Here is a 26,861-nt window from a genome sequence, read left to right as displayed (position 1 = left end):
TGAACTCATGTTCAAGTGACTTGAGAGATACATTACTAAGAATTTCCTTTTCATATGAATTCAGTTCTTTTTCTAGTCAACAAATATTACATGAAAACATGGGTAAGAATTATGTGAAATGATGAGTTTATCACATCTTTTGAAAACCTTAGGAAATAATGTATGCTGTCAACATGACATCCATTTAAAATCATTGAAAGTTTCCAGAGTGGTAACTATAGCCAATGGTTTCCAGAGTGGGGCTCAAATGACAACTGATTTTAGATCTAGTTTCATGATACTGGTCTACCTGTCATACTCAGTAGGTCAGAGAGGATCAGAGACAATACAGCCCCATAGGTTGATAATTCCCAAATGACTGGGGGGAAAAACCTGCTTGCATATAAATATGGTCATCATTCTTGTGAGGGGAACCTAAGTTGAGTGATTCCAAATAAAACATTTGAAGAAACACTATATAAAATCGTCTTACTAAAAAGAACTTCACATGGCACCATATAAATGAATTGTAATATCATTGGGAAATAGACATGGTGTCAAATAGTTGCATCCCCAGTGACAATCAAGAGCCAGAGCTGCCCTTGCAAACAGCCCCCATGGTGTCAGAAACTGGTTAGTGTGCGAGGGTCATCTGACAGATATACTGTTGTCTTTATATGTAAACAGGATAATTTTCAAATAGTAATGAGATGTATATTTGGAAATGACACCAATGCTTACACAAATGTAGTCTTACAAATGTTAGAGGGAATTTTTTAATATATGAAAGTTAAAGATGTCAAAGTAGTTGAATACAATGCTGTTTCTTTTCATTTTGAGGTAGGCACTGTTAAAATGTTTCTTCTGCATGCAACTCATTTCCCACACATAAATATTCACTAATGTAAACAAACTCACAATCTTTTGTGGCTTTTATTTAGATTAATAGATTTAAACTTACATATAATTTTCTATTAACAAATCTCAGATGTCAGTGGACTGGTTGCTCGATTTATAGTTTCAACAGTTGTTGATTAGAAATAATAAAAAGCTTGATCAATTTTGTGTTTCCTTCTACAAACTTGTAGAAGTACGCCACCTAGAGTTTTAAAAATTTTTAATGATTAAAAACTTCAGGCTGTGTAGATATTATGTAAAAATTTTTTAAAAGCCACATTTTAATCAAAATCATGCCAAATATTAGAATAATTATTGAATTTGTTATATATGTAATCTTTGTTTTTAGAGGTAGCTTTCTTTATATCACTATAAAAGAAATATTCTATTTTTGTTAGTTGTTTCAATTTAAGTACTTCAGCCAGTATGCCCATTTGAGATAACAAATCAAGTTCACAAGTTATAATTTTTTAAAGCCTGATTCTGTAGCATTAGAATAAATTTTAATGTTATTACCAGCTTCAAAAATTAGGAAAAGATATTATATACACCACACACACACAAACACACAATGCCCATTAACCTTGGCATGCTCAATGGATTTTTACATTTTAATAGTAGATGACATTAGTAATGTATAATTTGTATACATAGCATGTAATATTTTTCAAATGCTTATAAAATGTAAATAAAAATCTTTTATTTGGCCTCATGGCTTTTCAAGTAGGCATTTTCAGGTACGTATATTTATTTTGGAGGAAAAAATAGGGAGAACTGTTTTTCAAATTCATCCACTGACCTAAATATCTTTACTGAGAATAAGTAAAATGTTGGGCTGGGGATGTGGCTCAAGCGGTAGCACGCTCGCCTGGCATGCGTGCGGCCCAGGTTCGATCCTCAGCACCACATACAAAGATGTTGTGTCCGCCGAAAACTAAAAAATAAAATATTTGAAAAAAAATAAAATGTTGAGGCCTTCCCAGGTTTCTTCAACTGGGCGATGCTAAAAAGCATTACCATGTCATAATGCTTGTGATAGGGAAAATTTCATAAAAATTAATACAAATCTTTCTGAATTTAAAAGCAGAGTTGCTTTTAGAGATCAAGATCTTCAATATTAACTTTGCTTTAAAAGATTATTTTCTTTCCTGATTTTTGTATCCATTGAAATATAATACTTGGAATTTTTATTTTAGGATGTTCAGATTTGGGAGCAATTGGAGACAAATGATGTTTCTTACAACTTGGTCCATAAGAGCAGTTCTTTAATGAAATACTGCTTTGACTTGTTAGTGTCCTGTATTAATGATTTCTACAGAGTAGAGGGAAAAATATCCTGGAGATTTTCTTTTCCTCTACAGTATCTAACATATATTAGCCCCACAGTGGATGTTTATGAATATTTGTTGATTTCATATTTTGTCTCCATGCCAAGTGATGTCAGTGAGAAGTGTCATGGAGCTGCTAAACTTTAACACTCAAATTAAATTATCAGAATATGAATTTGATTAGCAAAGTTTGAAAGTTGTTTGTAGATTTTTTTAAATTGAATATGGCAAATTTTATTTAAGGCTCAGCAGGAACTCCTTGATAGCAGTTACATATTGCAGAAGTTCAAAATGAAAGATTTATGAAATTTCCCAATCCACTATGAATATGAACCAGACAGAAAACTTACCCATTGAGTTACAGTAAATGTCAGTGCTAAAAAACCAAAAACTTATTTTCAATTATAAGGAATGTATACTCTTTAGTTATAAGATTGTCTCAAGCTTTAAAATATGTGACCCAGAATATCTTCTAGTTGCTATGGGGAGTTCTATTATTCGTCAATGTAGGGTTTCCTACTTGGCAACACCATGTATTTATGATGGCATCTGTGTTTGCTGGTTGTTGCATTTGCAGTGGAATTTGTATTTCGGCCAGTTGAAGAGAGAGGGGAAAAGAAAGCAAATTAAACTTGACTTCTTGGCAATGAAGCAGTAGCTTCTTGTTACTTGCATCCATATATTCCAAGAACACCAAATGCAACTGCAGTGTGTTCCCTAGTTATTCCATGTGTAACTGGTTTGTAGTGTAATAAGCTTTTATAACAATATTAAGAACGCAAAATTAAAAACTAAATAGCATGCCTCATCAGTTGACATGCCACCTTTTTTTTTCAGTTCTTTGTTTTTGTGGTGCCAGGAATTGAACCTGGGTCCTTGTGCATTCCTGGCAGACACTCTACCACTGAACCACACCATAGAAGAATAAAAACTTTCAGTTTGTAATCAGCCAACAATTTTCCAGTAGGTCAATAGGAGTGAATCTTCATTGTTTAGTAAATTAATATGTTTATGATATGTATCTCAAATGAAGATGCAATTGAAAGCTGGAGGGTTTTGTAAAGACTTGTGGAGAAGAGAAGATAATGCTAAGTGAAGTTGCCAATCCCCAAAATCCAAATGCTGATATAAGGAGGCTGATTCATAGTGGGGTAAGGAGGGGGAGCATGGGAGGAATAGAGGAACTCTAGATAGGGAAGAGGAGTGGGAAAGGAAGGGAGGGGCCATGGGGTTAGAAATGATGGTGGAATGTGATGGACATTATTATTCAAAGTACATGTATGAAGACATGATTCGGTATGAATATACTTTATATAAAACCAGAGATATGAAAAATTGTGCTCTAAAAGTGTAATAAGAATTGTAATGCATTCTGCTGTCATATATAAATTATTAAGTTATAAAGGATGTCTATGTAATTTTAATTTAATTTAAATACCTGGTACACAGTATCATTATTCCTATTTTAAAAATATGGAACTAGGAATTATTTTTATAAACTATAAATGGACAAAGCTTACATTTAAGCATTGATGATCAGGAGAAAAACAAAAGTTGAGGCAGGGTGGATAATGGCTACAAGAAGAGTGATAATTTATTTAATCTTCCATTTAATAGTTTCAAAGTTACATTAAAGATTCTTAAAATTTTCTTCTTACCTTTAAAAAGATGTTTTATTTAGCAACCCATATTTTCTGTGGAGGTGAATATTTGTCTAAATTTGAGTGTTGCTTTCTAAGTTTTAAGAAATCTGTTAAAAATCATCATGTTAATCCAGTTTTTCTTAAATTCTGTCTGTTCATATGAAATGTGCTTTCTAAACTACATATACATAGAGCTGCTCAATCTAAGTTGGTACTGGCTACTTTTTGATGGTGAAATGATAGAATTTTAGGTTTCTTCCTGGCACTTTGATATACTTTCTAAACTGAACATGCATTTTTTTTCTAAAAAAATAAAGACATGATTTTTTTTTAAGTTGGACACAATACCTTTAATTTTATTTATTTATTTTTATGTGGTGCTGAGGATCAAACCCAGGGCCCTGCATGTGCTAGGCAAGCGTTAGACTGCTGAGCCACAACTCCAGTCCCAGACATGATTCTTAAAATTGAAAAATTTCATGCAGCTACTGTTCTGAGGAATAATATATTTTGGGAACTACTGATGTAGGTCATTATTTCCCAACCTTTTGGATGAATGATCTCTTTCACAACAATGCATGGTCTTGCCAACTCAAGAATTTAGAAGATTATTTTCCAATGTTTCTATGGCATATTAATAAGGAAATTTTGGCAAAAATGTTTTCAGAATTATTATATTTTATTCTCAGATGACAGCATAAGAGACAATGCTGTTAATTGTTAGTTTAGCTCCACAAATGTGTTGTAAATGTGGCTTTTACTCCCAGTTCAAGTCAAGTTGGGTATAATTGTCATTGTAGTTTATTTTATTATTTCTTGAGGTCTAAGAAATATTGGTGCATTTTTAAAGAATTATGAAGAGACAAACGAATGGGTCTAAGGAATATCATTTAAAATAAATTTACATACTTACATTTGTACTCCTCACTAACATATATTTCAACTTTTTTGTTATCTTTCATCAACCATTGACTGATTATCCGTATAAATTAGGTATTAAGAAATCTAAAATGGATGATCTAAAACTAAGTAATGATTAATACCTTGCTTGCAGTGAAGACCAGCTGTTCTCTGTTGAGCCTTAAACAGACAGTAACTGCACCTGGAGCACTTTAGGCTGATTTCTAATAATCATCGTCATTCTTACTTTGCTTACACTCTCAGACTCTCCAAATGTTCCATTTGAAATGAATATATTTTTTAAAAACTTATTTACATTTTTTAATAGGTACTGAAATAGATACAATTAGCAAATTTAACATCATCTTTAAGAAGAACTTTGTAAACCTTGAGGATTCCTATTTGTGAAATGATGAAATAGGGGAGCTAAGGAAGGCATAAACTTCCATATAATTCTTAAGGAAAAGAGAATATGGAAAGGAGAGAAGAAAGGTAAGGGGTTGTTAGAATGGAAGAAAACAGCTGTGAAGTAAGAAGAACTAAAGATACCTAATAATTACTGAGTCTACATTAAATCTGTCAGGGAGAACAACTAAAATAAGACCTCAGAAAAGATGGCCAGAATTGCCAGAGTTTTTGGAGGACAGGTTTCATCATACAGAAGAGGCAAAGCCACATTCTGTGACATCCAGAAGACATGTTTGTCTTTCACATTGGAATTGTGCCTTATGCTTCAAGTGTGTGCTAAGGCTTAGCACAGGGTTTTGCCTAGAAGAGGCACCAGACTGTGATCTTGATAGTGCATGACTGATATTGATTACAGATTAAAATGGTCTTGAAATAATCAATTTAGGCCTTAATGAATAAAGACCCAGAGGATAAAGGCACTCTGAGGGGGTGATCCACAGGACTTATGATTTGAAAATGGTATTAAATTAAGGCAATATAGTTGTTTTCAACAGATGAATGGATTTTAAAAAGTAATGTGTATACACAATGGAATATTAGCCATAAAGAAGAATAAAATTATGGCATTTGCTGGTAAATGAATGGAACTGGAGAATATCATGCTAAGTGAAATAAGCCAGTCCCCAAAAATCAAAGGCCAAATGTTCTCTCTGATATGTAGATGTAACTCACAACAAGGGTTGGTTGGGAAGGGAAGAATAGAAGTCCATTGGATTAGACAAAGGAGACTGAATGGAAGGGAGGGAGAGAGGAATAGGAAGGACACTAAAATGAATCTGACATAATTTCCTATGTTCATATATGATATACACAGCCAAGGTAAATGCATCATGTACAATTACAATAATAGGATCCTGATTAAAATAAGTTATACTTCATGTATGCATAATATGCCAAAATACATTCTCCTGTCATGTATATTTAAAAATAATAAAAAAATAAATAAATAAAAATAAATAAAAAAGAATGAACTTCCAGACTAAAAAAAAAAGGTGAAAAAAGATGAAAAACAAAGATGCATGGCAAATAGGTCATCTGGATCTGCCTCTAGAGTCTAAGATTGTACTTCCCACCTCTCCCATATTCTAGCCTTTCCTATTATAGCCACTGTGAGTCAAGACCAGTGGAAAATACTAATTTAAATATTATTTTTTCTATCTTAAATTTATGAAAACTTAAAACTCTAAAGAATTTCTTATATAAAAATGTACTAATGCTAGTATTTTTAATATGATGAAGAAAAAGCAGTATAATTCAATGCATATTTATGAATTTTTTAAAAGTCAATAAAAATGAGCAAAGTATATGGATACATAACTCACAGAAGAAGGTACTTAGGCAAACTCAATTTAATAAATATTCATTGAATAAAAAGCAGGTTGTGGTAGGAATTTGAAAGAAGAAATGGAAAGTAGCCAGATTATCAATAGCCTTGTATGTCATACTATAGAGCTGATGTAAGTGATGGAAATCTACTAAAGCATTGTCCACATTGAAGTAACATTATCTTATTAGCCCTATAGTTGGTGTACTGAAAACAGACTTGAGCTGGCAGAGAAAGTTTATAGGCAGAGCAGTCCACATGAGAAAACACTGGAATTGTGGTAGGGATCAAAAGAGAGAAATGGGCAGATTTGAGAATCATTAAAACTTAAAATATGTAAGATTTGTTGATGAACTAGATGTAGTAGGTGAGAAAGAGCACGAAATCTAGTAAAAAATCTGTTTATCAGACTGTCTCAATGATGTAATGTTTGATAGGAAATAGATAAATAATATGTGCACTTATTATAAGATTTCAAAATCATGCTTGAAGTCTACTTTAACAAATTCTAAATGCACTTGTCTTTTTAAATTGAAGCTACAAGGAGTTCTAAAGTTTTATATTAGTCAATTAGTTATATAGGAGATACCATTCATCCTCCATACTAAAATCAGAACTAAGATAAAATTCACATAGTTTTTAAAAAATAGCTTGGAAGAGAAAATGTTTATTAATATATCTATAACAAAGAATAGACATTGAAAAAGTATTTCCCTTCAATGTGATTGAAAATAATGTTAGATTCAGTTCTGGCCTTTAGATTCAGTTCTGGATAGAATTTAAAATAAGATATGTATATTAATTTTACTTTAAGAACTTAGAAACCCCCTGGTGCAAGTCTCATCTAACATTTTCTTTTTTTTTTAATCAGTAAACACAATTTTTTTATTTAGAGATTCAGATAAAAAATATAGTTTCAGTTATAAAGATATATTTTTAATTCTAGCACTCAGGTTTTGGACATAGTCCTGTAAGTAATGGAAATGCTCTTTCAGGAAGGTATGCAAAATAGTTTGAAAAATCTGTTCAGTATCATGAAAATATATGCAGAAAGATAACTAATGTCTTCTACTTAGGGACTGTCACTCGCCTAGATAGTCAATTCACAGAAATTCTACTTATGAACATTCAAATTTGACTCAATTTAGAATACTATCAAATAGATTCACACCAAATAAAAGAAAACAGAAGATACCAATTTGTTGCACATCTGTTAATGATGACACTATATTACAAGATTAATATACCATTTCATTTAATTTTAGTTTTTTATGCAACACTTAAAACACTGGCTCACAGTAAATTATTGAATCTTGGTAACAAGGAAATGAATAAGATTATTAGCATTTCAACAAAACCCTGAAATAAAATATCACTTGGTAAATAGCAAGCCAGTTACATACCAAATGAGGGAAGAAATCAGAAACACAAATGTTCCATCACGGCCTTACTTTTGAAAATGAGTAAAAGGAGTCAGTATATTACCATATAAAATGTTACCTTATACTTAATAGACCTTTATTTGTTTAAGAGCAAATGATAAAATAAGATCCAGATTTTTATAGGGTGGGAGTAGGAGCTGGTGTTCTCTTTCTGTTGTATGTAAGGATATGTCTGTCTTAATACTTTAATGTAGGATTGTTTCTTTTGCATTAAAAGTTAGGAAGACCCATATAAAGGAAAAAAAATACATCAAAGGGAATCTGGAACAGATAAATGTCTTTTAGGACCTGAGTTAACGTAGTATGTGCTTGAAAATACCAATCTTAAGTAGATGTGGGGTCTTTTACATAGACCCAAAGGCTCATATTTTTCTTACAAAAGCAGCTAGGCAGAAAGCTTTTGAGATTAGGACTAAGAGTCAAAAACTCAAATCATGGACAACTTTACTCACCCAAGTGATAAAAATAAAATAAACTGTTCTGTAACATAAATTATAAGTTTTATACAAAACATTCTATACCATAAAACACTATATTTTTAATAATTTTAATTTCCAACAAAGATACTAGTAGGAAGATAATTCAACAGTATCAAATCCTTTGAACCTAAGATGAGAAATGGAATCTGATTTCTACCCATGGTGAAAGATGACCTCCTTAGCTTACCAAGTATATTAAGGGTCACCAATTATTTTTCTATTACTAAATCACTAAGTACAACTCTGATATGCTATGGTATTTGCTGAATTCTTAGGATTATTCAGCTACTTTTTCATCAAATGAAGGGATTGAACGAAAATCAAGTTTTTCTATGATTTGAATAAATCACTAGTTCTTGCATCTTGAAAGCTAACAGACCTGTTCTGCCATCTGCCTGCCTGGAAGCTTTTCACTGAGTATGATTTAAGGAGAAGATGTTTAACATTGTGGCTGATTTGGATTGCAGGAAATAAGATAGTCAGCTGGTGAATGCCAACTCAGGCCACACATTTTTAAGACTTAACTGCTGAACCTTCATGGTGCATATAGCTGTTTTGGAAGCTGCCAAAGAAGAGTTACAGCCCATGTGCAGTAGCCTGGATTTGGTCTAAAATGACCTGAGCTTTCCAAGTTTCCTGCTTCCTCCACCCCCTTCTTTTTGGATCACACCAAAACAAATTTCTTCACTGTTGAAGTATCTGGTTAGTTCTACATATTCTTCTGATTAACTAATGGAGAAAAATTGATTCAAGGGGACTAAAGCTATGATCCAATCTAAAGTTTGTACCAAAGACAAAGTTTACTGACACTAATGCTCAGGTCTGTGTATTGTGTGGATTTATGATGAGCAAAATAACAGTGTCTAATTATGCTCAGAAAGGAGATATATTGTAATATACTCAAATCCATCAATCTAATCTTTTGAGTAGAAGTTGAAGTCTTCCCTCAGTTGTATTTCTGCTTCATTTTTAAAACTTACATGATTCTACTAGCTTGTACATTCTAACTTCACTTTAAATGCTAAGCAATAATTTTTGTAGAGTGTGATCTAATGTATTCTTTCACTTCTTAGATAATTAGAGCTGTTTGTGCACAGTTCTATCAATTGAGCTTTAAAATTATTTTATAATTCCATCTGACTGTTTTATTCATGCCAAAATATAAAAGAGAGTTGTATTAAGAACAAAACATTTTTCTAACATGAAATTTCAGGGTAGACATGCAAATTATTGTCCTGCTTTGATTTTTTTGAATCTAGAGACATTTTTATTTAGTGTAATACTTTATTTATTATAATATTCCATATCTGGGAAAATCATCCAACTTTCTCTACAGAAAAATAAAACTTCTCTAAACCCAAGTTGATAGAGTTTTCATATACGTATTGAATGTTTGCTGCTTTTAGGGATGAAGATATAACTCAGTGGTAGAGCACTTGCCTAACATGTGTGAGATCTTGGGTTAAATCTCTCCAGTATGGCAATAAGTAAATAAATAAATAATGCTTTTGGTTACATAGATAGACCATACCATATTTCTCAGGTGGCAAATGTATCCTCACTTTCCTGTTTCTGATGTTAATCTCCTCCCACCTACTTATCTCTCCTAATCTCTAACCTTGCCTTGATTACAAAAATCAGCTGTCTATTGATGAACTTGGTTCCTTCAGTGAAATAAGTGTCATCAGAAATTCACATATACTTTTGGACACAGATGAGTATTTACGGAGAAGCATTTGTTATCATGATTAAACCAATAACTGATTTCAAATAAATAAGCCTTTTATGATAACTGTATGCAGTATACTAGTTTATGAAATTGTATGATAATGTTTTTAATCCAAAAATCAGCCTTTCAACAACATTGAGCATCAGAATAAAGTACAGATGTTAAAAAAAAAGAAAAACACTATATCCTCAGAGATCCATGAAAGTCCTTTTTCCACTCTAGATATAACAACCTTGGTTTATTTGAATTGACCTACCATGTGTTGCTTTAGATATTAAGTGTCCCACAAAAACGCATTGTGAAACAATGCAAGAACAACATTCAGAGGTGAAATGATTGGGTTATGAGAGTCTTAACCCAATTAGTGAATTAATCCCCTGATGAGGATAAACTAAGTGATGACTGTAGAAAGGTAGGGTGTGGCTGAAGGAGATAGGCCTTGGGAGCATAACTTTTGGGTATATATTGGGTGACCCGAGCTTAGTCTCTGTTTTCTTTCTGATCATCATATGAGCCACTTCCTTCCACCACACTCTTCTGCCATGATGTCCTGCCTCACCTTGAGCCTGAGGAATGGAGTCAGCTGTGTATAGACTGAGACCGATGAAACTGTGAGCCCCCAAATAAACTTTTCCTCTTCTAAAATTTTTCTTGTCAGGTCTTTTAGTCACAGCAGTGAAAAAGTTTACTAAAACACTGGGTCTTTTTCCAGAAACTCAAAACTCTATCTCTGGACCCACCTAAAGCCAGACTAGCCTGATAGGCCTGATTTAGCCACATGTGTTAATCAAATCAGTTTAGCCTTTTGCCATAGGGAAGAAGCCCATATGCTATAGTAGAGAACTATAGATCTTACATCCAAGATGCATAGCACTAGAACAAAGATGAGACAGGAGGCATATTACAACATGGGAAGCAAGAAAGTTGAGTTGATCACTAAAAGAAGATGTATATCTGTATATGACTCTGAAGATTGGATATCCACAACTGCCTTTTGAACTGATTTAAAAAAAAACTGTATAAAATAAAACATCTCTATTATTTTTAAACGTATTGGTGAGTTTGGGGGGGATCCTCATGTCTAAAAATAAAGTAAACCAGAAGCCATAAAAGATAAGTATCACATTTAATTTTTGTTCTGAGGATTTTAGCTAAATCCTGAATGCTAGTTTTCTATATTGGTAGCTTCTTGGGACATGGAGGATACTAATTAAAATTTAGGGTCCACCTTTGGTAGAGGACCTAATAGGATACCCCTATACAAAGATAAGATGTGTAAATCTGAGAAGAAGAAAAATATGCTAAGGAAACTTGGCTGTATTAACACTAGTATGAGGTAAGTGGGTGGAGGGGGTAAGAACTTACTTGAAAATAAGTATAGGTTAGTCCTCAAAGAGTCTGAGAAGAACCTGAAGTGAATTTAACCTTGAATGTTCTTGGCTAGTAAGACCACTCAGGTGCCTGGTAAAAACAAATAAAAATCATTTGAAGGAATTCACTTCAAATGAGGCCTCAACCACATTCTACATATAGAGAGTTGTAAGGAAGATAAACACTATAATCAAAAAATCATAAACCACCCAAGGAGACATCATAAGAATCAACCAAAACACTAGGTCCCAAAAGTAGACCCCTAAAACCATATAAACATCAGAGTTATCAAACAGAATATACAATGACATTTAATATGTTTGAAGAAATAAAACCTTGAATATATAGGTAACAAGTGCATTTTTAAAGTAAACAGAAATCAGTAAAGTAATAAAATGTAAAACTCAATGGTAAGATCAACCAGTAGACTTGGACATAGCAGAAGATAAAACTTGTGAAGTCATTTATTAAGAAATTATTCAAAAGTACAGTCCAGAGAGATGAAAGAAGACTGATAGAAAAGCTAATAGTTGTGGAGAATGCAGGGTTGGGGAGAGTCTAAAGTATTTTTAATTAGAGTTCTGGAAGTAAATTCTAGAATCAATGGGAAAGATAGTATTAAAAAAAAGTTCTCCAGGATTTTTTTAATACAATCCTCAGATCAAGAAAGCTGAATAAATTCAAAGTTATATTAAGAACTTACCTTCATCAAAATCATCATAAAAAAAGTAGAAAGGTAAACCATTGGAAGATCCTTGCAATACATACACACACATACACACACATATATGGGATTAATAGTTCTAGTAACTATCCAGAATATATTAATATAGATATTATTCTATATGCTTACAAATAAATATATAACTATATATAATAATAGAAGATTGAATATAGTATATATAATTGTGTGTGTGTGTGTGTGTGTATATATACACACATACACACATACATACATACATACACATTTTTTTCTTTTTCTTATGAATGAATAGGAAAAACTACCCAGTGAAGAAATGGGCAAACTTAACTACTATTGCTTTTGCTGCTGTTGCAACCATTTGTGCTCTTATCAGGAATTTCCTTAAAGATTTCTAGTAACTTCTCATAATAGAGAGAGAGGTCCAGGAGTGTGTGTGGGGGGGTGAATATTCTGTTTCAAAATCTTTCATGCGAATTCCCATCACTATTTTTCTTGCCCTATTTGAAGGGTCTGGGATGCCTTTCTCTTCTTTAAATATTCTGCCTCAGGGAAAGTGTAAGTTATCCGTGTATTCAAGTTTTTATTTCTTCAATCATATTAAATATCATTGTATATTTCAGCTTTCTTGATCTCATTGGTGTTAGAAATACTTTATATCAAAGCATTTAACTATAGGACTTTATAACTGTACATTTTATTCTCACTTCAATGTATTCACAGCCATTTAAAATGTCATCTGAAGTAATTCCTTTACATCTTTTGTTCTTTTTTTCTGAATAGTTTTTTAATCATGTTTATCACCATGGCTTAAGTCAACACCGTGAATTATAGATGCTTAAATGACAATATGATATTAATTTGCCTAGGTGTTAAGTGACTACATAAGGATAAAAAGAAAATCTCTTAGTTGTCCATAAAATTTCAAAGAATATGTAGATTTGATTCTTAAATGTTCAATGGCTGGCTGATCCTGATATTTTCCTATTCATTCCTTCATCCCTCCTCAGGATATTTTCTCCAAGAAGTCTTTTAGAACTTCTGTCTGATGTTGGTTTTTGAAATAATGTATTAAATTACATTATTGATTCACGGGTACCAGGAAAAGGAAAAAAAAAACAGTTAGTAAAAATAAATAAATAAATAAATAATAAATAAATAAACAAAAACCTTTAACAGCATAGTTGGAGTCCCAAATTAACAACTTCCAGTGAAACAGCTCTTAACACTAGTTGTGCCTATATACAGAGAATTTTGATGTATTGTTTGGCAAATTTATTTCCTTGAAGTACACAGAGGCATTTAAAGATGTCAGGTTAAAGATATTTTTTATTACTTTAGGCTTTGGGGAAATATGACCAGCATCATACATGAAGTAAAATTAAATCTCTTTCCTAGTAGAGCTCATTTTTGTTTAAATTTCAGATATGGTTGGAGAAATATGTGCAGATACATTTTTAATTGATCACATATTGGCATACATTTTAAAATTTGATATAATTCCCTTGAGTGAAATATTGCAGACTCAGGTGGCCTCTTTTGGTACTGGACTGTGCTAGTTTGGGTAAGGTATGGAGGGAGGCAGGTAAAGTAAAATTGGTCTCATTACCCATGTCAGTGTGGCTTTTCTTGGCTTTGTGCTTATTTTGGGTACTACAGTTTCTTAACTAGATCCTAGATTTCTCACAAAGGTAGTTGGTCCGTGTATCATTGTTAAATTGGTGTTCTTCAAAGGGTGTATGTAAGCACTTCTGCTTTCTTTTTTGCCACCTTGATGATGTCACAAACACCTATTGAACATGCTCATGAAATGTACTGCTGACACCTCACAGTTGCCCTAAATAAAGTGATCTGCTTTTCCCTTATACCTGTGTTTCCTCCTGGATACTTGACTTTCTATCCTTTTAATCACCAAAGTGTAAGCCTTGGACTCTTTCATGATCATTAAGTTTTGCAGTTCTCCATATGAAATGCCTGTTGCATTTTTCTTCTCCATTCATTTTTTATTTCTTTTTTTTTTTATTCAGAGCTTTACTGAGGTATTGCATTCTGTTCCCAATTAGTCTTTCAATCTCTTTAAAGACTGCCAGTGAACCTTTTGATAAATTTCATTATTTCATATTGATTATGGAGTTAATTCCTACTTTTATTAATAGAGCCATTAAGATTCCATAGAACCTCAGTGTTATTATTGGTGGTCAAGTTAGAGGGCTTTAGATTGTCATGGAGATAGACACAAATCCTGTTTTCATCACTTTCATATGACTTGCTTAGGCAGGATTCCTAATTTTACTAAGAACTTCCATATCCACAAAATGGTATAATGATAAGAACAATAATAATTTCATCTCTTAGAATTTTGTGAGGATTAAAAGACTACTATATTTATTTAAAGTACTCAAAACTTGCTATTTAAACTACTCATCACGTGGCAAACATTGAAAGCTGCCCTCTTTGTTGCTTAAGAATTTTTAGCAGATATGATAAATTTAAAAAATGGGAATATGGTAAATTCTACCTTATTTTTAATAGGAACTATCAACAAACTCAAACATATTTGGCCACCTTTTATTTCAGAGGAGCAGAGAAAAAGCAAGAATAGATATTAAGAGGGATTTTTCTTTTTAACATCAACATCTAAAATAAGGTCAATGCTAAGGTCAATATCAAGTCACTTTAAAGTGATTTAAGGACTGTCCCATCCTTAGTCTGATATGCTGCCCAGTAGAAACTGACTTTTTTTTTTTTTTGAGAGAGAGAGAGAGAGAGAGAGAGAGAGAGAGAGAGAGAGAATTTTAATATTTATTTTTTAGTTTTTGGCGGACACATCTTTGTTTGTATATGATGCTGAGGATAGAACCTGGGCCGCACGCATGCCAGGCTAGCAAGCTCCTGCTTGAGCCACATCCCCAGCCCTAGAAACTGACTTTTTTTAGAATATATTTTTTAGTTTTCAATGTACCTTCATTTTATTTATATGTGGTGCTGAGAATCGAACCCAGTGCCTCACACATGCTAGGCAAGCGCTCTACCACTGAGCTACAACCCCAGCCCTGGAAACTGATTTTTGTAATGATGATCCTGAAATACTTAAAAAACAAACAAACAAACAAAAACTCTTTTCAAATCATTAAGGAATAATAATACATCAACAAATTTTTCTATGTTGTGCCAACAACCAGAAATCTTAGCATTGTCAGAATATTAGACTTGAGTTACATTTGGGGGATGAAAATAAAACTTATATAGGCAGAGTAGAGAAAAACAACAACAAGATTTGAGAGTAGCAAGGAAAAATAATGCAGGAAAAAAAGGCCGAATGCAAATTCAGAGTACTTCCAATGTTGCCTACATTTAACTTGACTTCTTCAAGTAGAATAAAGTAACCTGTCATCATATCCTATTTCCAACCATTACAGACAAATAGACTTTTATTACAAAATTTTATTTTAGACTTTTAAGAGTTGGAATAGACCTTTAAAAATCTGTCTTAAGAATGTGGGCACAGTGAAGGTTTGTAATTCATAGAAAATTCTTGAATCACTCCACTGCCCATCTGGAATTCAAAATGCTTTTTCTACCTTCAAGCTGCTCTGAACAGGTGAAGTGAGGGGAATGGGGGAATGGGGGTAGGAGGAGGGAAACTCTACAGTACTGGATATCCTCTGACTGTCTCCTTTTCACATACTAAGCAGACCCCATTCTGCTTAGCTTCCAAGAGTGCAGGGCTGTCAGATAGCAAAAAAAAAAAAAACCCAAAGTGCATGAAGTTTCTATTACAGTGCACATGTGGTGGAGCGGTGTTTCCTTTCTTGGCTGTTTGAAGGCAACTTCATCACTGTGTAAAGGAATTTTTCTTGATACTGTGGGGATTTATTGGCATGAGTTATAATGTGTCACAGAGGCACTACTTCTCTCTGGAGAATTATGTCCAATAGGTGATAAAACAAATGCACAGTAGTCTTCTGAGAGATGAAGTACAGAATATGAAAAGAAAGGAGTGTGATGACTAAAAAGGAAGAGAAAAGTAGGGAGCAGGAAAGTAAGTTTGCTCTTTGATCTCATCCTTGCTCTTCTTATGGAACTCTTGCTGTTAAAACAGAAAGAAAGAAAGAGAGAGAAAGAGAGAGAGAGAGAGAGAGAGAGAGAGAGAGAGAGAGAGAGAGAGAAAGAAAGAAAGAAAGAAAGAAAGAAGCAAGCTCATTGTTCACAGACATCTTGGCTAAGAGATGAGAACGGATCTTTTAGCAGACGGGCCAGGCAGTGTAGAAGGAAAATGAGGTTTAAAGAACTGCATGATCTAAGAGTATTCTTGGAAGGTTTTTCAGGGGATGCCCTTACAAATCTAGTTGGGAGGTCTTTAGAAATAGGACTGATAAATTTTCATCTTTTTAAACATTTTTTTTAAAATGTGAATCTGCCTACATATGGATGCAGAGAGCTGGATTCAATGACTTCTATTCTAGCCTAGCAAATTTATGCTTAAATTCAAGTCATTTAACACAAAGGAACTGCCCTTTAGGTACATATGAATATTTAACCAGAGACACATTAGGAAAATCTATTGTAGGAAAGTAAAATTTCCCAATTATTAATATAATTTGAAAAAAAATGAAGGGACTGGGGATGTGGCTCAATGGTAGAGTGCTTGCCTAGCATGCATGTGGTCCTGGGTATAAAAAAAAAGAAGTCCTGGGACAGACGTTTCAGAAAGAATTATTGAAGCCTTTGTTAATTGAGAATATATATATATATATATATATATATATATATATATATATATATACATACATACATACACATATATGAATCTTGCTTCCTGCAGCACCAGAGAAGTGGAGAGCCTTGAGATATTCTATACTTAAACCAACATAAAAAGAAAAAGTCAAGGAGAGTAATCTCCCTTATTACGCCTTTGCCTTGCTTTTGTATTTTCAGCATACATCCCTAAATGAATGGGCAACTAATTTTCAGGAAATTGATGTATTCTGTCAATATAGAGGTTGTATTTGAAAAAGCATTGCATACTACTGCAATGTTTATGGAATCTTTACATACTCTGATTACCTTTTACATATGTCCCTGGTCAAAGAGCAGAACTTGCAAAACAAATAGAGAATTACTATCCAAAGCCTTGTTACTTCCCATGTAGGTCTCTTGGGCTTCATTTATGAAACATATACCTACTATGTACCAGGTATAATTCAAATCACTGACAATATGATGAGGATATTATGGACAAGGTCCTCATCATTAAATATTTTTTGCCTGGACTCCCAAATTCTGTAGGCAATATTATATCCAGTAATAATTTAATATAGTAAGAAGAATGATTCTTTTGTATAAAGCTAGATTATTGCCAGAATTTTTTTAATACTTACAATAGAGATTTTTGAATTGGAAAAAACTTGTAAACAATTCCTTTTTGAGTCAAGTATCCATTTAAAAAATCACTAGTTGTTCTAGATAAATAAGATTTTCGAATTTATTTATAATGTGGTAAGATAGACTAATTTTTTTTAGATCTGCAACAGCAACACTGGTAAAAGAGGCAATAAGAAACCCATTTCAATTTTTTTCTTATTTCTAAAATGGTTTTCTGTCAAAAATCTGGAAAACCAACACCCTGAATTTTGTAAATTATCATTAGGCAGCTCTGGCATAATTTATGTTAAGAGGTTTTGGCCTGTTTATGTGCCCTGGAATTTGCCAAAATTAGTAATGTGATATTGCATATTTAGCAAACCTATAGAGCAATAAAGAATGACACATGCCTATTGGAGAGTGATGTTTGTTTAAATTCTTTTTTGTGGCATTCATGAAATGCAGGGGACTTCCAACTCAAATTCTGCAATATTAGGCAGCAAGTTGTACTCTGAACCAAACCAGATGCTGATCGGCTCTATTCCTATTATCAACTCAATACAGCGATGGTTACCAGACCTTACTTGAAAAACTAACATTTGGAACAGATTAGCAGCAGTTAGGCTGAAACCAGAAACCTTCATTTTACTAAAAGGTTCAGAACATATCATACTGTAAAATCAGAAAGACTAGTAAGAGAAATTATGAGGGAAAGAGTTCATTGTCTACATTGGTCTCTCTCTGCAGGATGTGTTATTTCCCATTTGTGAGTTCCTCTTTCAATGGAATGTTAATGTGGGGTATTGGGAGGATTAGGATCTATTAGCCCATCAGTCTCCTGAGGTGCTCCTGGCCCATTCCACAGTGTGTTGAATTTATCTCTTTGTAACTATGATCAGTCTAGGCCTTGGGCAAAAAAGGGGGATTGTTCGCACTTTCAGGGAATTTCCTTTGCAAGAAATTTATATGTGTGTGTGTGTGTCTGTGCGTGCACACCCAGACACATACAAATACACACACATGGTACAAGTTTGTAGTTTCACCCAGTCGCTGAAAATTATGAAACATTTGAGCTGCCTAGATTTGACCTGTGAATCTGAATGTATTTGGTCAAATGCTTTGCCTGCCTGTCTATTCTACGTGCTGTCTACTTTTAATAATCTTTATTTATTTATATGCATTTTTGATGACCATGTATTAATTGTACACATTAAAAGGTTTTAGTATGCTGTTTCAACACCTGCATACAATATGCACTGATCAAGTAAGCATCTCCCTCACTTTATTTTTTGTTTGTTTGTTTGAAATCTTCAAGTGTCTCTCTTCTAGGTCTTCACCAAAATAGATGATAGACTATTCTTAACGACACTGTGCTATGGAATACCAGAACTTAGTCCTTCTGTCTACCTGTAAAACAATTCACATTTGCTAAGATATGGAATCAATTTATGTGCTCATGTATGAAGGGACATGCATGGTGGAATATTATTCAGCCATAAAAAGAATGAAATCCTGTCATTTGCAGCAAAATGGATGGAACTAAAGGATATTGTGTTAAGTAAGATAAGCCAGAAATAGACAAATATTACATGTTTCTTGTACATGGAAAATAAAAAATAGTTGAGTTGAATGCAGAATAGTGTAAACTAGATGTTCGAGTTGTAAATAAAGGCAAGTTGCATAATGGGTAACAATTATTTCTTTTTGGCATCTATTGGTCAAATTCATTCCCAGGGTTTTATAGAACCAGGATAAATCAAGCTTGTGCAAAAATAAAATCAAGTTAAGATAAACACTAAGGCCAGCAAGATTTAAAGATATAGCTATTAGATGAAATGTTGAAATAAACATAAACTAAGTTCAACTTCTGTTTTACAACATAGAAAACTGAATTACTGATAAGTTAAAGGATTTTTTTTCAAAGACACCTGGTTGTTGTGGATGGTAGAGGTGAATGTAGGTGTTGTTAATCTATCAACATTCTTTTTTGTTGTTGTTTTTTAACATTCTTTAGTTGTCAATGGACCTTTATTTCAATTATTTATATGTGGTACTGAGAATCGAACCCAGTGCCTCACACATGCTAGTCAAGAACTCTACCACTGAGCCAAACCCCAGCCCCCTATCAACATTCCTTTATGACTGTGATTCAGAGATAGAAACAGAAAGGAATCTATTGAGGTACAAATGGTGGCAGCCCTGCCCTCATTATCCATACAGCCTGCCAAAGAAACCCTTCAGAGAAGGGTCAACTGTTTTTTGTGCACTTTCGTGTGTTCTCTAAGACCTTGATGCAAGCATGATTGAGAAAACTTTTTCATGTTTCTTGTGTGGTAGGAAATATAAACTCATTTTTAGTTATGGATTTTTGGAGCGTTCTGTAATATACGGAGTTAGAATCCAACTAGTCTTTAATTCCAGGTGGATAAGAATACCTCACTGTGTCTACTTGAACTGAGTTTAGGGGTGCAGTGGTCAGGAATGCAGATGATAGGGTCAAAAAGAAACCTGAAGGAATGGGATAGGGTGGAAGAGCATGAGAAGAAGACTACCACTAAATAGGGAAGAGAGGTGGGAGGGAAAAGGAGGGAGAAGGGAAGTTGCACGGAAGATGGAAGGAGAACCTCATTGTTATACAGAATACATATATGATGTTGTAATGAGAAAAAGGGAAAAAAAGTGTGTCACATTAGATTGGATAGAGAGAGGATGGGAGAGGAGGGGAGGAGTAGGGGGGATAGGAAGGGCAGCAGAATAGAATAGACACTATGTTTGATGTACGTACATTCCATGTATGTATTATATGTTAAAATACATTCTGCTGTCATGTATGACTAAAAAAAAAATAAATTGTATGGTTAAAAAAAACCTGAAGGAGAGTTACAAAAGAAGACAGGGGGTGGTGGAGGTGGGAACAAAGCACAAAGTAGGCAGAGAATGATCATTTTAAGTTTCGAGGAGAGTGTGTTTTACTCTAAAAGTGGAAAAAGCTCTTTTAAGTATTTTAACTGGGAATGGCATGATAGGATTTACATTTTGAAGTGATACGGCTTCGGTCTGGAAGAAGAATTTTTGGAGGTCAAGAATAGATGAAGACCAGGAGTAGATTACTTCAATAGGCAAAATGAATGAACTTTAACTAGAATCATCCTCCCAAGTTTTATTCTACTCATATTTATATCTACCTATATCTATGGCTACATAACTTTAAGAAACTCCATTATATCATATACTCCTTTTAAATACTTTGATTTTTTTAGCTTCACAATTATTGTAAAAACTTCAAATCATTTAATGTTTTTCTATATTAATTTTAATGGCCATATACTATTCCCTAGTACATATTATATGTATTACATAAGCTATGACATTTATAGTTTATTGAATTATCCTATATGTGTGGACATTTGAGTTTTGATATCCCATTTTTTACTTAAGCATGTAAATGGTAAGACTCCTGCTTAAGCTTATGTATGGTCTGACTCCTTCTTGTTCAGAGAAAGTTCTCCATGGATCTCTTACCTTTCTGTATGTCTGTGACTCACTATCCTTGATCTGGATTATCTTTTCCAGGATGCTACTATGGTGAACAGCCTTGAAATATGGAGGTAGTGTCTCTCTCTAGAGTGAAAAACATTATAAAATAGTTTGATTCCTTAAGCTCAGGATTGTTTTGTTTTGTTTTTAAATCTGCAATGAAAGTCACTCTGTGCTAATCGTTATCTGAGCCTTGTTACATTACTCTTGGGAATTCAGACTTAGGCAACAAGTGTGAGAAAAGTTTTGGTACTGCTGTTATAACTATGGTTGTGAGTAATATCTTTCTGTTCAATGAAGCATTCCTGTAACTATTGTAGGCTAACAAGTTAGCTTGCTAATAAGGTAAACTTCCAGATCTTTAGGGTCTTGGCTCTGTCTTTCAAAATCCAGCTTAATGTTTCCTTTTTGATGAAGATATCACTGATTCTTATGGGCAAACCTTATTCTTATGGATCTGTGATCTTGCAGAGATTTGCTTTTTATGGTGATTGACACACATTGTTGTAATTGTCTTTGCAAGTCTATCTCTTTACTAGATTAATAACCCTTTAGAGTCAGATAGTCAGCTCTCTACATTGTGACTGTATCTGCAGATTCAACCAACCATGGATTAAAAATATTCAGAGAAAAATTGTGTCTATACTGAACATATATAGACTTCTTCTTGTCACTATTCACTAAACTATATAGTATAATAACCATTTACATAGCATTTACATTGCATTAGTTATTATAAGTAATCTAGAGATGATTTAAAATATACACGAGTGTGTGATTTAATTTTATACAAATACTACACCATTTTTTTTTAGATAAGGAACTTGAGCATCTATGAATTTTGATATCTGCCTAGGCAGTTGGCGTTCCTGGAATCAATCCCTCAAAGACATTGAGGAATAACTGTGCTGTTGGGGAAGTTAATCTCATGTGTGCTGTCTTTCAATTCCCTCTTACTACATAACAAATGGAACTTGGACCTGGAATGCTTCCTTACCAAGAGATAAAGTATTAATTGCCTGTGCTGGCCTTGTCACCTTATGTGGGAATATTATTTCTATTTCAGACTTAATGTATGCTCCTTTGTTTTGCCTAAGCATGTGTGTCACATAGCACCTGGACCACCACACTATTGTATCTGTCTCATGTAGGGAAAGGATGAGATCTCTTTGTTGCAATGTGGCAGGGCTGCTTGTGAGCCAATTGCCCTGCATCCACTGCTGGAAGGGACCAACAGCTATCCATGGGGGACCAATACCCCTACTGAAGTTGATCTTCCTCCGTCTTCTATGTGAGGAAAGCCTTGTTCATCCACTGCTTGATTTAAACATTGTTTGTGTTTTTTGATGACTCCAATGCCAAGATGCAGTGAGTCACAGATTTTTACTCTTTTAAATAGGCAATAGATGCTACTTGCTCAACAGATACCAGGTTACATTTGCCTGATGGCATTTATGGAACCCATACTAAAATATTCAATAAACATTGAGGAATCAATGAATGCAATTGTCCTTCTTTACCTGATTCCCTCCTAGTCAGCCTCATCTTTCTAATATCTTGAGTGTTGAGGATTTTTAATATGTTTTCCTTTCAAGGCATATCTACTTCTTTTTGTCATTCTCCTTCTAGTCTCATCTTTTAACTACTGAAAGGCATGGATTTCTCTATACCTCTACCCAGTCAGAAATATCCTGACTGTGGAAATGTTTGCATGTTGGAATTGCTTTCCCATTTATGATATAAGGCTAAATTTCTATGAATATAGCAAATACCACAAATACTGCATTGTTGAATATCCTTGGTTTCAAAATTGTATATGCATGAGAGGAAGCTAACATATATTGAGTACCTTCTGTGGAAATCCTACAGAACTTCTAGGCTCAAATACATAACAAACAGTACTACACACTGAGTGGTTAGGTCCAAGAAATTTAAAATGTTTTTATATTCAAACAACTTAGTAGCTATTTGGAAACAAGAAAACACATAGGTTGAAATAGAAAAATGTTTTTATTTTAGTCTTAATCACAGTTACTAATAACATGTGTGGACTTTTTGGACTCTGTGTAGCTCTCAGACTTTGGAATCAGATTGAATACCACCACTTTCATTTCCTGTTCCACATCAATTTTCAGTGCTCACTTGCTCTTTATTCAGTAACCACCAAAACTCTGCATGGAAAAGATATGACATCACCAAAAGGAATATAGAATGATCTAATGCTGAATCTGTGGTCTACCTTGGACTAGTAGTTCACACAGTGGCTGATAGATTTCAAGTATTGCTTTATTTCCCCTAATACTTTAAGATATCCCCCCACACCTCTGTAAGTGTGCTACAGTGTCACAGGGTACCTTATTAAACAGTTTGGCGACCAAGGGCCTATTGGCCTAGGTGCTGTATATATACACTTGCTTATAATAGTCTGGAAGGTAGGTGTTATGATCCTCAAGTTGTATAAGGAAACTAAAGTTTGAAGAGGGGCATAAAGTCTACCCTAAACCTCCCAGTAATTAGCAGATCAGAGGCCTGAACCCAAACCTCCTGGCTCCAAACCCCATTGCATCATGCCATGTGTCATGAGATTTGCAGGATTAAGGTTTTCACAGCTTCCTCTCCCCGTGAACTTTCCTGGATTTCAAGCAACATTGAAATGACTATTTTTTTAAAACATGTGGAAGTGCTTGAAACTCATGGAAATGATTTTAAGTCATGTCTACATTTTAGCTTTAAGGCACACCTGGTAGAAGATAAATTTTCTTGAGTAGAGATTAAAGAACTTTACAATGGCCTTAAAATGGCCCCAAGAAAGACTGTTTAAACTTTGAAATCAAGACAGTAAATTTCAAATTAACTTGTAATTATTTTACTGCTAATTTTTAATGTGACATTTAGTAAAAACCACATATCACTTTTCTCTAGCTGTCAGGACAGTCCCTATAAACTGAACCTTCTTCACCAGCTGTTGCGTAATTCTGTATGGTCCAGGTTGGAATTTTTCCAACTCTTCCTGCACATAAATTTCTCAATCTCAACAGACCCATGCAAAAATGAGCCATAACTATAATCTTTCATGTTACTCATAGCTCTATTTAATTATCTGAAATACTACCTGATAAATAGTGCAATCAGAAGAATTCCAGCTTAACAGTAACTACTTCCACATCACTTTTCTGCTCTCATCTAATTTGAAACAGGTCTTAGATTACTACCTCTAAATTATGTAAACTCCTAATCAATGATTAATTTAAGAATCTTTGAGCCACTGGTGTGTGTGTGAGTGTGTGTGTGTGTGTGTGTGTGTGTGTGTGTGTATTTGCTTGTATGTGTTTCCTAAGTGTCCATTAATCCAGGCCTAGTGAATTTTTTTTCTTTACTAGACTTTTAGGACTTTATTTTATTTATTTTAGGACTTTATTTTTTTCTTTACTAGACTTTTAGGACTTTATTTTATTTATTTTAGGACTTTATTTTATTTATTTTTAATATTTTAAAAATTCAGGATAATTTTTAAACATTGATTTCAGCCTTGTGAACTCAAGAGTAGAGGACCCAAGAAAATGATGACCAAGACAACTGAGCCATGGGAAACCATGAGATAATACATTCATGATGTGTATATTATCTCATGGATAATGAGAGGAGATGAAGGATGAGTGGTTGTGACCAAAGAGAGTAAATTTTTACAAAAGGAAAACTGTTCTCATAGAAAATGTCACTGACATTTCTGGATTAAAAGCACATTTATATTAAACATCCTTAAAGCAGATTATAGTTCAGAAAAAAAAATCTGATCAGTAGAAAAACTGTTTTCTACTTAAAAACCAATTCATTGGTGGATGGAAACAGAGTAATCTTTATAGAGCACCCTCTAAATGTCAAGCATTTTACACGTATCACTTTGTCTGAATCTAAACAATGAGAGGTCACTCTTATCATCTTCATTTTACAGATGGAGAAACTCATGGCTGAGAGTTTGAGAAAAATCTCCCAAGTTTATAAGTGAAAAACTGTTGAATACTCACATTCAAACTCCTGGGTCTGACTTCATAGTGACGGCTTTGCCCATAGACTTGTGCTGCCTTTGGATCTAGATACAGGTAGGGAAAGGATTCTTTCTCACACGTTTCATAATGGTGATTTCATATGAAAATATGATTTTAAGTATTTTTATTCATCAAATATTTAGCTGGTAATTAAACTGGGACCAGAACTTTTCCAGGAGTTAATTAGTACTAATTGTGAATATTAGACTTTCATCAAGCTATATAATTTACATGCATTTTTCTAAAAGTGATTTGTTTTCAGTTCTTCTGTTGTTTTGCATTAGTGATATCAAAGAATCCTAGTGAGTAAGTGTGAGGACCTAAAACACTAAAAAATATTGGATTGAGTCCCAGGAGACCTGCATTTACTTCTTCACTTGCTCTCTCTGTGATTAAGAGAGCCAGTTGCTATATCCATGGACCAATTTATTTATTTATTTATTTTATTTTATTTTATTTTATTTTTAAAGAGAGAGTGAGAGAGAGGAGAGAGAGAGAGAGAGAGAGAGAGAGAGAGAGAGAGAGAGAGAGAGAGAATTTTTAATATTTATTTTTTAGTTCTCGGCGGACACAACATCTTTGTTGGTATGTGGTGCTGAGGATCGAACCCGGGCCGCACGCATCCCAGGCGAGCGCGATACCACTTGAGCCACATCCCCAGCCCCCAATTTATTTATTTGTACAATAAAAGGAAGGTATATCTGACCTCTGAGTTTTTTTTGTTTGTTTTTGTTTTTTGAGTATTAAGACCCTAAGATTTTTCTAAGCATGGTCCTGTTTTATAGGTTTTTCCCAATGATCCATGAGAATACACTTGAAAAGATGGTGGTAAGTTATCTATAACTCAGAGCTGAAGTTACAAGTTTTGAGTTTGAGTTTTGGAAATAGAAATGGAGCCTTTAAAACACTAATCATTTGTATTAGTTTTCTCTTGCTGTATAACAAATTACCACAGATTTTGTTGCATGAACAATCATATATGTATTATCTCATGATTTCCCATGGCTCAGTTATCTTGGTCATCATTTACTTGGGTCCTCTACTCTGAGTTCACAAGGCTGAAATAAATATTTAATGTCTGTGTATGGGGGTTGTGCATTCATATCTGGAGCTTTTCCAAGTTTGGGTTGTTGGTAGAATTTATTTTCTTGTGGTTGTACCATTTTCTTTTAGTAATAGCCAGCAGCAGGCAGCTCCTAGCTCTTGAAGCTTACCTGCAAGCTTCTTGCTATTTGGTTCCTTCATAAGCCCACTCAAAGGCTGGGAATTTACTTTTTCAAACTCAGTAAGGATACTCTTTCCCTTTTGTTTGCAAAAACAGCACCTCATATATACTGAGTTAAATACCACCCCCCAATTCATTTACACTTAAAACCTCACAGTGTACCCATATTTAGGAATAGAATATTTGCAGATGTAATTAGTTAAGAGGGACTCATACTCAGGTAGGGTAGGTCCTAATCCAATGACTTGTGATGTTACGAGAAGAGGAAACAGATACATAGACACACAGAAGGACTATGACATACGGCGATGAAGGATAGAGTGGAGTTAGGCTGCTTTACAAGCCAAGAAACACCAAGGATTTCTGGCAACTACTAGAAGCCAGGAGAGGGAAGAATTATTTTCCTAAAGTTTTCAGAGAGAGCAGCTG

The sequence above is a fragment of the Spermophilus citellus genome, assembly GCF_964194105.1.
Source record: "Spermophilus citellus genome assembly, contig: SCAFFOLD_130, whole genome shotgun sequence".
Lineage (NCBI taxonomy): Eukaryota > Metazoa > Chordata > Mammalia > Rodentia > Sciuridae > Spermophilus > Spermophilus citellus.
This window is presented reverse-complemented; position numbering follows the sequence as displayed.